Genomic DNA, 10580 nt, shown 5'->3' with positions numbered 1-10580 from the left:
TATACAAGTTCTAGTGGTCTAGTCCATAGGTAGTTATACTGCTATCCCAAATGTTTCACCTCTAGTAGTTCGAATCCACTAGTACTTTCAATGACGAAAGATAGCCAATGTCCTCCCATGCAAACAACAGACTCTGGAAACCTGCTGGCGGTGGAGATGGGTTCAGTTATGTGTAGGTTCAAACTCAATGTAATTAACTGAGTGAATGAGTGATAGATATCTTTTATCTATCTATCTATCTATCTATCTATCTATCTATCTATCTATCTATCTATCATCTATCTAATCTAGTGATAAGGAAGTTCACTGCAGGCCCTCATGGTTAAGAGCTGTATTGGTGGCTTAAATCTACCAAATCCACAGGAGAAAGCTGAGCAATCTCCTCCAATGCAATTTATAGCCTCTGAAAACCTGCTGGAGAGTCAGCTATGAGTCAGTTCTGCCTCGACGGTACAAAACAATAATGATAAAAACAACCAGGACCTCCAGACTGGTTTAAGCAAAACTCAATAAAAACTGTTGCATGAATGAGCAAGTGAGTAAACAACAAGTGAAAGGAACTAGTAGTATTCAACATTATATTTTAGATTAAAATAATACTTTCTAGTGGATTTCTCCACCATTAAAAACTAAACATCTTCCCTGACCTTGATTTCTGGAGGATCAAAATAGGCCTGATCTTTCTTTTAGCATCCACAGAGCCACTTTTCATGTTTGCCAACAGCCAGAGTTCTTTGCATTTAGGAGTGTGGCTTCACATTCCACTGAAAAGCAGGTCCCCCAGCCCTCATCTATTTTATGCTCCTTCAGGCAGAATCTACTGTGTTGCCTGTAATTCAGTGAGTTTGGTGAGGGAACTTAACTCGCCTGTGGAAACTGCTGAATGACTGGTTGCTGATGATGGCTCTTAAAAGTTCTAAAGTAAAAGAGGGTGAGGAAGGAGGATTTAGAATGTGAAATACAAAAGCTTTTTCTCCCTTTAGCACACATACATTTGTAAATATGAGGATTTAAAAAATTCTTGAATTATCAGTGTTTGATGTGTTAGAGATTACTCAATTAGGCTTTCTAGGGGAGAGCAAATCCATCCCTAGAGCGATGAGTAGCTGAGGGAGCTGACATCCACACTTCAGCTCTGCAATTTAACCATTACATCTAGATAGCAAGGGAACAAAAATATTTCTTTGTAGCTGACACTTTACTTTTGTATTTCCTTGACTTTATTGTGAAAAGAAGTGTAGCTGTGAAAATTACTATCGTATCATACGCAACTTTTACAAACTGAGTCCGAAAACTGCTTTTGAGGCAGATGAATGCGACTTATCAATAGTCAGTAGTCAACAATCATTAATTAAGTACAATGGGTTACAGAATTTTCCAACAGTTCAATCACTGCACCACCTACTTTTACATTTCCTTCCATATTTACTTATTTCTAGTACTATTATTTAAGCAGGAGTGGCATCTGTTCCTAAACAACATGCCTCTGGAAACTCTTAATAAATGATGATACTCAATGGGAATCAGCAACAACACAACAGTACTATTATTTAGGGAGCTCTGATGGCCTATTGGTAAGGAGCTTCATTGTAACCCCAAAACCATGCACTTCAAATTCATCAGCTGTGCCATGGGAGAAAGATGGGCAGTCTCCTCCTGTGTGATTTACAGCTTTGGAAAATCACAGAAGAGGCGGCTATGAGTTGGTTCCAATTCAATGACTGTTGTTACGGTTGATTGAGTGTGACTCATAGCGACCCTATGAATAAAAGACCTGAACACTGTTCTAGAACTGTTGTCGTTTCTCTAAGTTCGTAGAGTTTCCAAAGACATGTTGTTTAGGAAGAGGATACCGTTCCTGCTTCCAATGACACTTAGTTTTAAAATCAGTCAATAAATATTTATGTATTTTCTACCATTTAACTCCACAAGGACCCTCTATGACAATTCCTTCTATGTGGGGACTGAAAATTTTTATGAGAGGAAGCTGACCTGACCATCTTCTAACAAAAGAGTAGAGTAGTCAGCAGCAATTACGCCACTATTGTTCTTGTTGTTAGGTGTCGTGAAGACGAGGACAATTCACAGCGACCCCATGAAGAGCAGATTCGACCTTGTATCCTGTGTCATCCTTATCATCTCTGATACACTTGAGTCTACTGTTGTAGCCACTGTACCAATCCATCTCACTGAGGGGGTTTCTCTTTTCCAGTGATCCTCGTCTTTCCAACATGATAGCCCTTTCCAAGGAATAGCTTCTCCTAATGACATGCTCAAAAGATGTTGTTTTTGTTGGTATGTGCTGTTGAGTTGCTTGTGACTCATAGTGACCCTATGTACAACAGCCCTCTCTTGTGCTGTCCCTTCTAACTTCCAAGCATTGATAACATGCCCAAAGTATGTCAGACACAGCTTCAGAATCCTTGCCTCTAAGGAGCAGCCTGGTTTCACCCTCTCTAGGATGAACCTGAATGATCTCCTAGCCGTCCATGGTATATTGCATACTCTTTTCCAGCACCACAACTCAAACATCATCCTTAGTCATTGTCCAGCTTTCTGATGCACGGTAAGCAACTGCAAAGACTATGGCCTGGATCAGGCACACCTTAGTCTCCAGACTGACATGGTTACTCATCAGTACTTTGGAGAAGTCCCTGACAGCAGACTTTCCCAAAGCAATTCATCTTTTAATTTCCTGGCTAGTGGTACTAAGAGTGTGGTACTGTGGAGCGAAGCAAACAGAAGCTGTTAACGATCTCAATCTCTTCACCATCTATCATGATGCTGCAATCATCCTTGGTTCTAAGGAACAGTTGGGCTGCCAATTTTACAAGACCTATCTGTTTGATTTTTTTGGCAGTTCATGGAATATTTGGTACTCTTCTCTTCTTTAACGTACAATTCAAGGGTATTAATCCTTTTTCTGTTGTCCTTACTCATTTCCAGTTCTCAGATGCATGGCAGTGACTGGAAAAGCATGGCCTAAACAAGGCATACCTTACTCAATCATAATTTAAGAATGTTTGAAAAATAGTTCCTGTCTTTGAACACAGGGGAAATAAAGTTGATGCATACTAGACAAGTGTTAATAAAGTAGGCATGTATATTATGTATTAACTGTATATACAGTGGTTGAGTAGAGACAGGATGATCTACCAGGGCTAACATGGAAAACACAAGGTTTTCATTAGATTGTGATAGAATACAAGGCCTGCTGCAGATAGGTTAAGAGCACAGTCTGAATCGAGCAAGTGGGGCACATGGCAGTGTCATAGACAGAAGTATGACCCTCAAATTATACGTTGTAAATCCTAATCTCTATCTCTGCAGCTCTAAACATATTTAGGCATGGTTCTCGGTGTTACATTAAAGAAGCCACATCAGTAGGTTTAAACCAATCACCTTTGAGATATTAATAGAGCAGTTTAGGATACAGGAGGAAGCATAGAAGAACACAGACATCACGTTACATGCAGATTCTCAAGGAATTAAGGAATGGTCTATCACCAGAGGTAATAGAGAACACTTTCCCCTAAAGATGGAACTCTAAATTCAGACTTCAATCTTCTTTAACTGTGAGAAAGAATATTGGTTTTGTAAAGAAACCCTTGTTATTTCTGTAATGGCAGCAGAAGATAACTAGAGGGGGGGTTACACTTTTCCACAAAGAAGTATGGAAACATTAGAAAATTTGGTAGAATAGGGAAGACATATTTGAAAATGGGCTGTCATTTGAGATGGCTGAAGACATGGAAAGTCTAAGCGGCTCAATGAAGGGAGGACAAATCTGCAGGCTCTATGGAAGGTGAGCTAGAGGACAGGGTCGCAGTGGCATGTTTCTTAGGAACCAGTTGCTGAGGTGATATACTTTTGACCAAGGGCAAGCAGCAGTGAGTCTGTATTAGAAGGTAAAATCAAAAGGAATTTTTAGCCAAGAAAGGGATGTGATGAGTTAGAGAACTAAAAGCAGAATGTGAAATTTATGAACTGGGCCAGGGAGTTTCTGGGGAAATGCTAACTTTGTATTTGCTGTTGTCCTGAGGAATTCAAGTGAGGGAGGGGTTTCAATAGGGTTTTGGTCATAGACTAGACCTGAGTGTGTGAACAGAGCCTGCCAGAGGTGATGATTAGCTTAGGGAGGGAAGAGAATGTTTTGGGGAAAGCGTCTTGAGTAGTGAGCTGTTATGAGGTGGGTTGTGTGCCACAAAAAGATACCTTGGAGTTTTAATCTTGACGCATGGTTATATCTATTGATGTTATAACATGAATATCATAAACTGATGCTTTAACAAACTGGAGGTTACTCTCTTAAAGGTTAAAAGGCAGATGCTCTCCCTCTTTGCCACTGAGTTAGTTTTGGCTTGACCACACATAACAAAACAATGTTTCTCTTTCAAGAGCTCTCTGGGGGCCTAGTGTTCAGAAGCTGCATTGTGATCCTGAAGGCACACAGTGTTCGAATCCACCAACTGCTCTGTAAGAGTACGATAAGCATGCTCCTCTCGTGCAATTAACTCCCTCTTAAAACCCCCTAGAAGGTCATTTGAGTCAGTTCTGACTAGACTGTCCCCAAACCAACAACAACAAGGGAGTATGTCAAGGCTGTATCCTCTTCCTTTATCATTCAATCTATATCCTGAACAAATCATTTGAAAAGCTGCACTCCATGAAGAAAAATGTGATATCAGGATTAGAGGAAGAAGATTCAGCAACAACTTGCATTATACATAAGACACAACCTTGCTTTCTGAAAGTAAGGAGGACTTAATACACTTGCTCTAGAAAATCAATATGAATTGTGTCTTAACATAAAAAACCCCAAAATCCTCATCACTGGGCCAATATAGGCAACATCATGATTAAGAGAGTAAAGGGTGAGGTTGTTGATAATTTTATCTTGCTTAGATCCATACTCAATACCCTTGGCATTAACAACCAAGAAGTCAAAAAAGTATTGCATTAAGCAAATCTGTTGTCAAGGATCTCTCAAAAGTGCTAAAGAGCAATGATATTAGTTTAAAGACGAAGGTGCACCTGATTCAAGCAATGTCAATGTACTTTTCAATTATTTGCTATGAAATTTGAGCAATAAATAAGGATGACAGAAGAAAAATCAAGGGTGTCGAGTTGTGGTGTTGAAGAAGATCACTGAATATTCCATGGACTGTCAAAAGAGCAAATAATATGTTTTCAAGAAAGTGTAACTAAGTGTAACTAAGAGGCAAACATGGTAAAACTTTGGCTCATGCACTTTCGGCATATTGTTAAGAAAGCAGCCCTTAACAAAAGACATCATGCTTGAAAAGAGGGAGAGTCAGCAAAATAGAGGAAGACCCTCAAGAAAATGGATCAACACACAGTGGTTGCAGCAATGAGATCAGGTATACCAGAGATAATGTGGGCAGCACAGGGAGGGAAAGCTTCAGATCCACTGTTCAGAGCAGTACTATGAGTCAGAGTTGACTAGATGGGACCAACAACAACAAGAAGGCAGATCTGGTGCCCTCATCCTTCAGTAGTTATGCTGCTATGCCAATGGAAGAATCCACGGAAATGAGATAAACAAAGTTAGAGAGAAGTATGGGGTCCTCTTAAGTGCTATAAATTTACTAACAGCTCCAAGGGAAAAGTCTTGTTAAGTCAAGGTGGAGTAAGCAACGACTTCATTCTGACTTGAGAGCAATTAATTTCTGGGTTTTATATCCTCAGGGAAATTCCTCAAACATCATATCAAAGATTTGATAGTTTTAAAGATGTAGCATTCCACTCTAAATACTCTTACTGAAGTCACTATACACAGATGATATGATATTGTTGTTAATGTACCATCAAGTTGCCTGCAACCCTATGTAAGACAGTCCTAAATCCTGCTATATCCTCTGCCAATCTTATTGTCTCTTGCACATCTACTCCCATTACCCCACTCACTGAATCAATCCATCTCATTGAGAATCTTCCTTTCCACTGTCCCTCCACTCTCCCAAGCATGATGTTCCTCTCCAAGGACTGGTCCCTCCTTGCAACATGTCCAAAGTATGTCAGACAACGTTTCAGAATTCTTGCCTCCAAGGAGTAGCCTATTCTGACCCTCTCCAGGAGGAACCTGTTCGTTGTCTTAGCAGTCCATGTTATATTCCGTACTGTTCTCCAGCACCATAGGTGAAAAACATCAATTTTCCTTCTATCATCCCTAGTCATTTTCCAGCTCTCTGATGCATAGCAAGTGATTGCAAAGACCATGGCCTGGTTCAGGTGCACCTTAGTCTTCTGACTGACATAGTTGCTTGACAGCTAACTTACCCAACTCAATACGTCTTTTCATTTCCTGGCAATCCCAATTTTCAAAGATATAGAAAAGGCAATTGACAAGTTGTTTAGTCTCTAAATGGACATCATTACTCTTTAGCATTGGGAAAAAAAAAAATCATTGAGAGCAGATTTTCCCAATACAACACATCTTTTGAATTTCTGATTGCTGATGCCAAGTGTTGATTGTGGATCCCAGCAAGAGGAAATTATTAACACCTTCAATCCTTCTTCCATCTATCATGATACTGACTATTGGCTTGGTGGTGAAGATCTTTGTTTTCTTGATGTTGAGATGTAATCCTTATTCAAGACTGCAGCCTTTGACCTTCTGCAGCAAATGCTTCAGGTCCTCCTCAGCTTCAGCAAACAAAATTGCATCATTTGCATAATGCAGATCGTAGTTTCCTCCAATCCTGATGCCACATTCTTCAAGTCCAGCCTCCCAAATGATCTGTTGTTTAGCGTATAGCTTGAAGAGGTATGGAGAAGGGATATACATCTGATGAACTCCTTTACTGATTTTGAACCATGCAGTGTCTACTTGCTCTGCTGCTTCCTTTCTGGTCTAGGTATCAGTTGCATTCACATTATACACACATACTTTGGGGAGTAGGAGCACAATTCAATTCATTACAACTTGGACTGGAACTGTACTTAGAAATTGGGTCTTTGCAGATATTATCACTTGTATTAATAAGAAGACATTCTGCAGTAGGATGGGTTCTCAGGCAATCTGAGTGGTATCTATATAAAAGAGGAAATGAGACAGAGACAAGCAGAAGGTGACAAAATTAAAAAAAAAAATGAGTTGAGCTGTAGCTAAGAATCAAAAAATGCCTGAGGCTACCAGAGCAGAAATAGAGACCTAAGACAGACTCTTCCTCTAGAGGCTTCAGACCAAGCAAAGCATTGTCAGTATCCTGAAATGAGACTATTAGCCTCCAGAACTGTAAGACAATTCATCTGTTGTTTAGACAACAGTCTAGTTGTGACATTTCATTCGAGTAAGATTCTATGCTGAGGCCAAGGACCGTGAGTTGGCAAATATGCACAGGTAGTGGGAAGATGACAAAGTTGTCCATGTAAATTGGAGAAGTAAAACCGAGAGAAGCATTGAGCCTAGAGCTGTGGCAAGTCTACGCTGAGCATCCAGGAAGGAGAAGAATTGAAGGAGAGAGTAGATAATAACATCTAATGTAGATCAGGGGACTACAAACAGAAGGGGACCTGAGACTTCAGCCAACATAAAGTCAATGCCACCTTTTAAAAGTGCATTTTTTTAGGGGGGGAGGGGAGTAAGACACTTCTTGTTTTCTAGACCCCCACTGATAACTTAGGGTTAGAAATGAAATGCCAATTACGCTTTTTATTAAGGCTATGGCAGAGCTGGAAGAGTGAGCTTTTCTTTGTATGTAGTTTAAGACCCCACTTGTTTCCATTTTATAAATTTGGCAGACCTATATTGTACTATATTCAACTAGAGGCAAAATGATCAAGCTAAGTTTGGGTTACCCAAATCTATATATACACTGAATACGTATGAAAAACAGGAAAAAACCAAAACAACAAAAATAAAACAAACAAAAAAAAACCCCAAACCGAAGACCACAATGCATCCATGTATTTATTTGGCACCATGCAATGAAATAAGTATTTTGCAAGTTTTATAAAGTCAAAGTCATTGATAGATATTATCATGTGCATGTGTACACGTGTGCATGCACATTTAAGTGTGCCATGCAGAGTATGGGATCATATATACTCATGACAACTTGACGAGCCAGGTTTTATTATCATCATCTGACAGATAAAGATTTTCAGGCAGTGAGGTCTAATAACTTGTCCAACACCACAGAGCTAGTGAAAAATGGTTTAAGGATATAAACCCAGGCAGTCTGCTTCGAGAATTGATGCTCTTAAATCACTGTGGTATAAGAGCTGGTTTTTGTTCTTTGTTTAACATTTGCTAGAGGCAATTTAAAATTCTTTGCTATCTGTAATCCACTTTTAACTTTTGAATCATATTGTTTACATGTAATTTATAACATCATGCCAACTCTGTACTATTCTTAGCAGAAGAGTTATAATGAATCATAAATACAGAAAGAAACCTATCAGGTTAAACCTGAGATAACAACTAAAGAAGGATATACAAAGTCACATTCTTTTACAAAGATATTTACCTTGGTGTTCCAACAATAGATAACATTTATAGAGCAATCACTATATTATCAGACACTCACAGCAGTGACAAAAATGCACTATTCCATTTAATCCTTGCAATAACCCTATGCCATTGACATTATTTCCACGTACAGAGGAAGCGAAGAGACAATTTAAAGAACTTAAAACTTTAGGACACAATGAGAGGCAGAGTCAAAGTTTAAACCTAGATTGTCTATATTCAGGGACCTCTCGTGGCGTAGTTCACAGGGAGTTGCTCTTCTATCTCAAAGGTGATGCTTCTCTGATGGTTCAAATCCACTATCGGTTCTATGGGAGGAGGATATAAATCTCCTTTGATGTGATTTACAGACTCAGAAAATTCACTGGAGGTCAACTATGAGTTCATCTATTCCAGACCTTATGGTAATGAGGTTGGGTTTGGTTGCATTTTGTTTGTTTGTTTGTGTGCTTCACCCCACCCTCTTCTTTCAAGTCCAGTGGAGTAGTGTTTCGTGTATCTGCTCATGGAAAGCTCTGCAATGTGGACCGGATAGCCAGCCATTCACAAGGAGAAATATATGGCCATCTTTTTTGTAATGATAACAGCCATGGTAAACTTATGGGGTAGAACAAGTCAGTCCTACAGAGTCAGTGTGTATGAGAATTGACTTGAAGGCCATAGGCGGGGAATAAAAACAAACCAAAAAATGCATAAAACAAAAAACTAATCTTGAAGTACTCACACTTAACCAGAACACTCTACTAGCTGTCCAACTATTAAAACAGGAAACAAATCACCTTTCATTGATATCCCTATCAATGAAAATCTATGTATGTTTATATTGCAAGATTGTGAATTTTTATTTCAACAGAAGATTCACACTACTACAAGTTCTGAGAGAGATATATGCTCTTGATTTAAAAGAGTCAGTTGAAATTTTAAAAAGAAGTAAAAATATCTTCTTCATCTAGCTTTCACCTTTAATCAAACTCAGCTCAGTCACTATTCATCAAACCAACTCACTGCCATGGTGTTAATTCTGACTCTGAGTGACTCTGAAGGGCAGAACTGCTCCAGGGAATTTCCAGGACTTGAAAGTTTTTCTAAAGCAGGCAGTACTACTTTTCTCCCTTGTAGCAACTACTAGGTTTGAACTACAGACCTTTGAAATAACAGTTAAATATTTTAATCATGTTGTTGTTGGGTTCCATTGAGATGGAACTGATCCATAGCTGACTCTCCAGTGTGTTTTCAGAGACAGTTAACCACATGGGAGGAGATAATCTACCCATCTCCCACAGAGCAGCTGGTGGATTAAAACCTCATGCCTTTCGGCTTGCAGTGCAGTTTCTTACCACTAGGCCACCAGAGCTCCAAGATTCCTTAAAGTCACTACAGATACTTTTTAATTATTTCTAGAATTCATCTGGATCAGAAGTTCTAAAATAGTTGTTCTCTGGACTGGTAACATCAGAAACAACTTGGAATTTTAATTGGGTAGGGTGTCAGAATCTGCATTCCCACAAAGTTCCATCAATTGTTATAAAATTCCTCCAGGTGATTGGATGTAATGCATTCTTAAGTTCTAGTACAACTGAGCAGATATACCTTGTAATATATTTTGCTGCTTCTTCTTGACTGAAGGACCAGCAATGACTTGGTTCTGTCTGGACGGTACACACAACAATGACAATTCTTGACTGCTCTGTTTCCTGCTTCTCTTTCCTTTAACTCCTAAGCCATGGCCACCTTTTCATCTGCACTCTTTGATCAATTCCTTGTTTTTCAGTAAAAGAGTACGTCTTGTTCTCCAGTGATGACTCTAGAATCGTACCAGATTAGGCATATGGAGACACTCAAAGTATTATCTGTTATACATGAGTGGACGATCACTTCAAATAACACACATTTGGAGTTCTTAACAACAGGATTGTCTTGTGAAAAAAAGACAGCCAATAAAACACAGTTTCAGGAGAAAGAAAATTAAAATATGCCCCAAACCAAGGACTATAAACTTCATTACAGAAAAGCTAGGAACAACACTAGAAGTCCTAATCCACAACATAAACAATCTTCCCAGTATCCTGGAAAACCTACAACCAGG

General features: G+C 39.2%; 1 protein-coding gene across 1 annotated transcript in view; it reads right to left on the bottom strand.

The window, feature by feature from the left end:
- The window catches only part of PDGFD (platelet derived growth factor D), a 355887-nt gene that overhangs the window by 140133 nt on the left and 205174 nt on the right, over positions 1-10580 (bottom strand). The window lies entirely within an intron of this gene.

Source organism: Elephantulus edwardii, unplaced genomic scaffold (genome assembly GCF_000299155.1).
Source record: "Elephantulus edwardii isolate Elephantulus edwardi_28Jun2011 unplaced genomic scaffold, EleEdw1.0 scaffold00056, whole genome shotgun sequence".
Classification (NCBI taxonomy): domain Eukaryota; kingdom Metazoa; phylum Chordata; class Mammalia; order Macroscelidea; family Macroscelididae; genus Elephantulus; species Elephantulus edwardii.
This window is presented reverse-complemented; position numbering and strand designations above follow the sequence as displayed.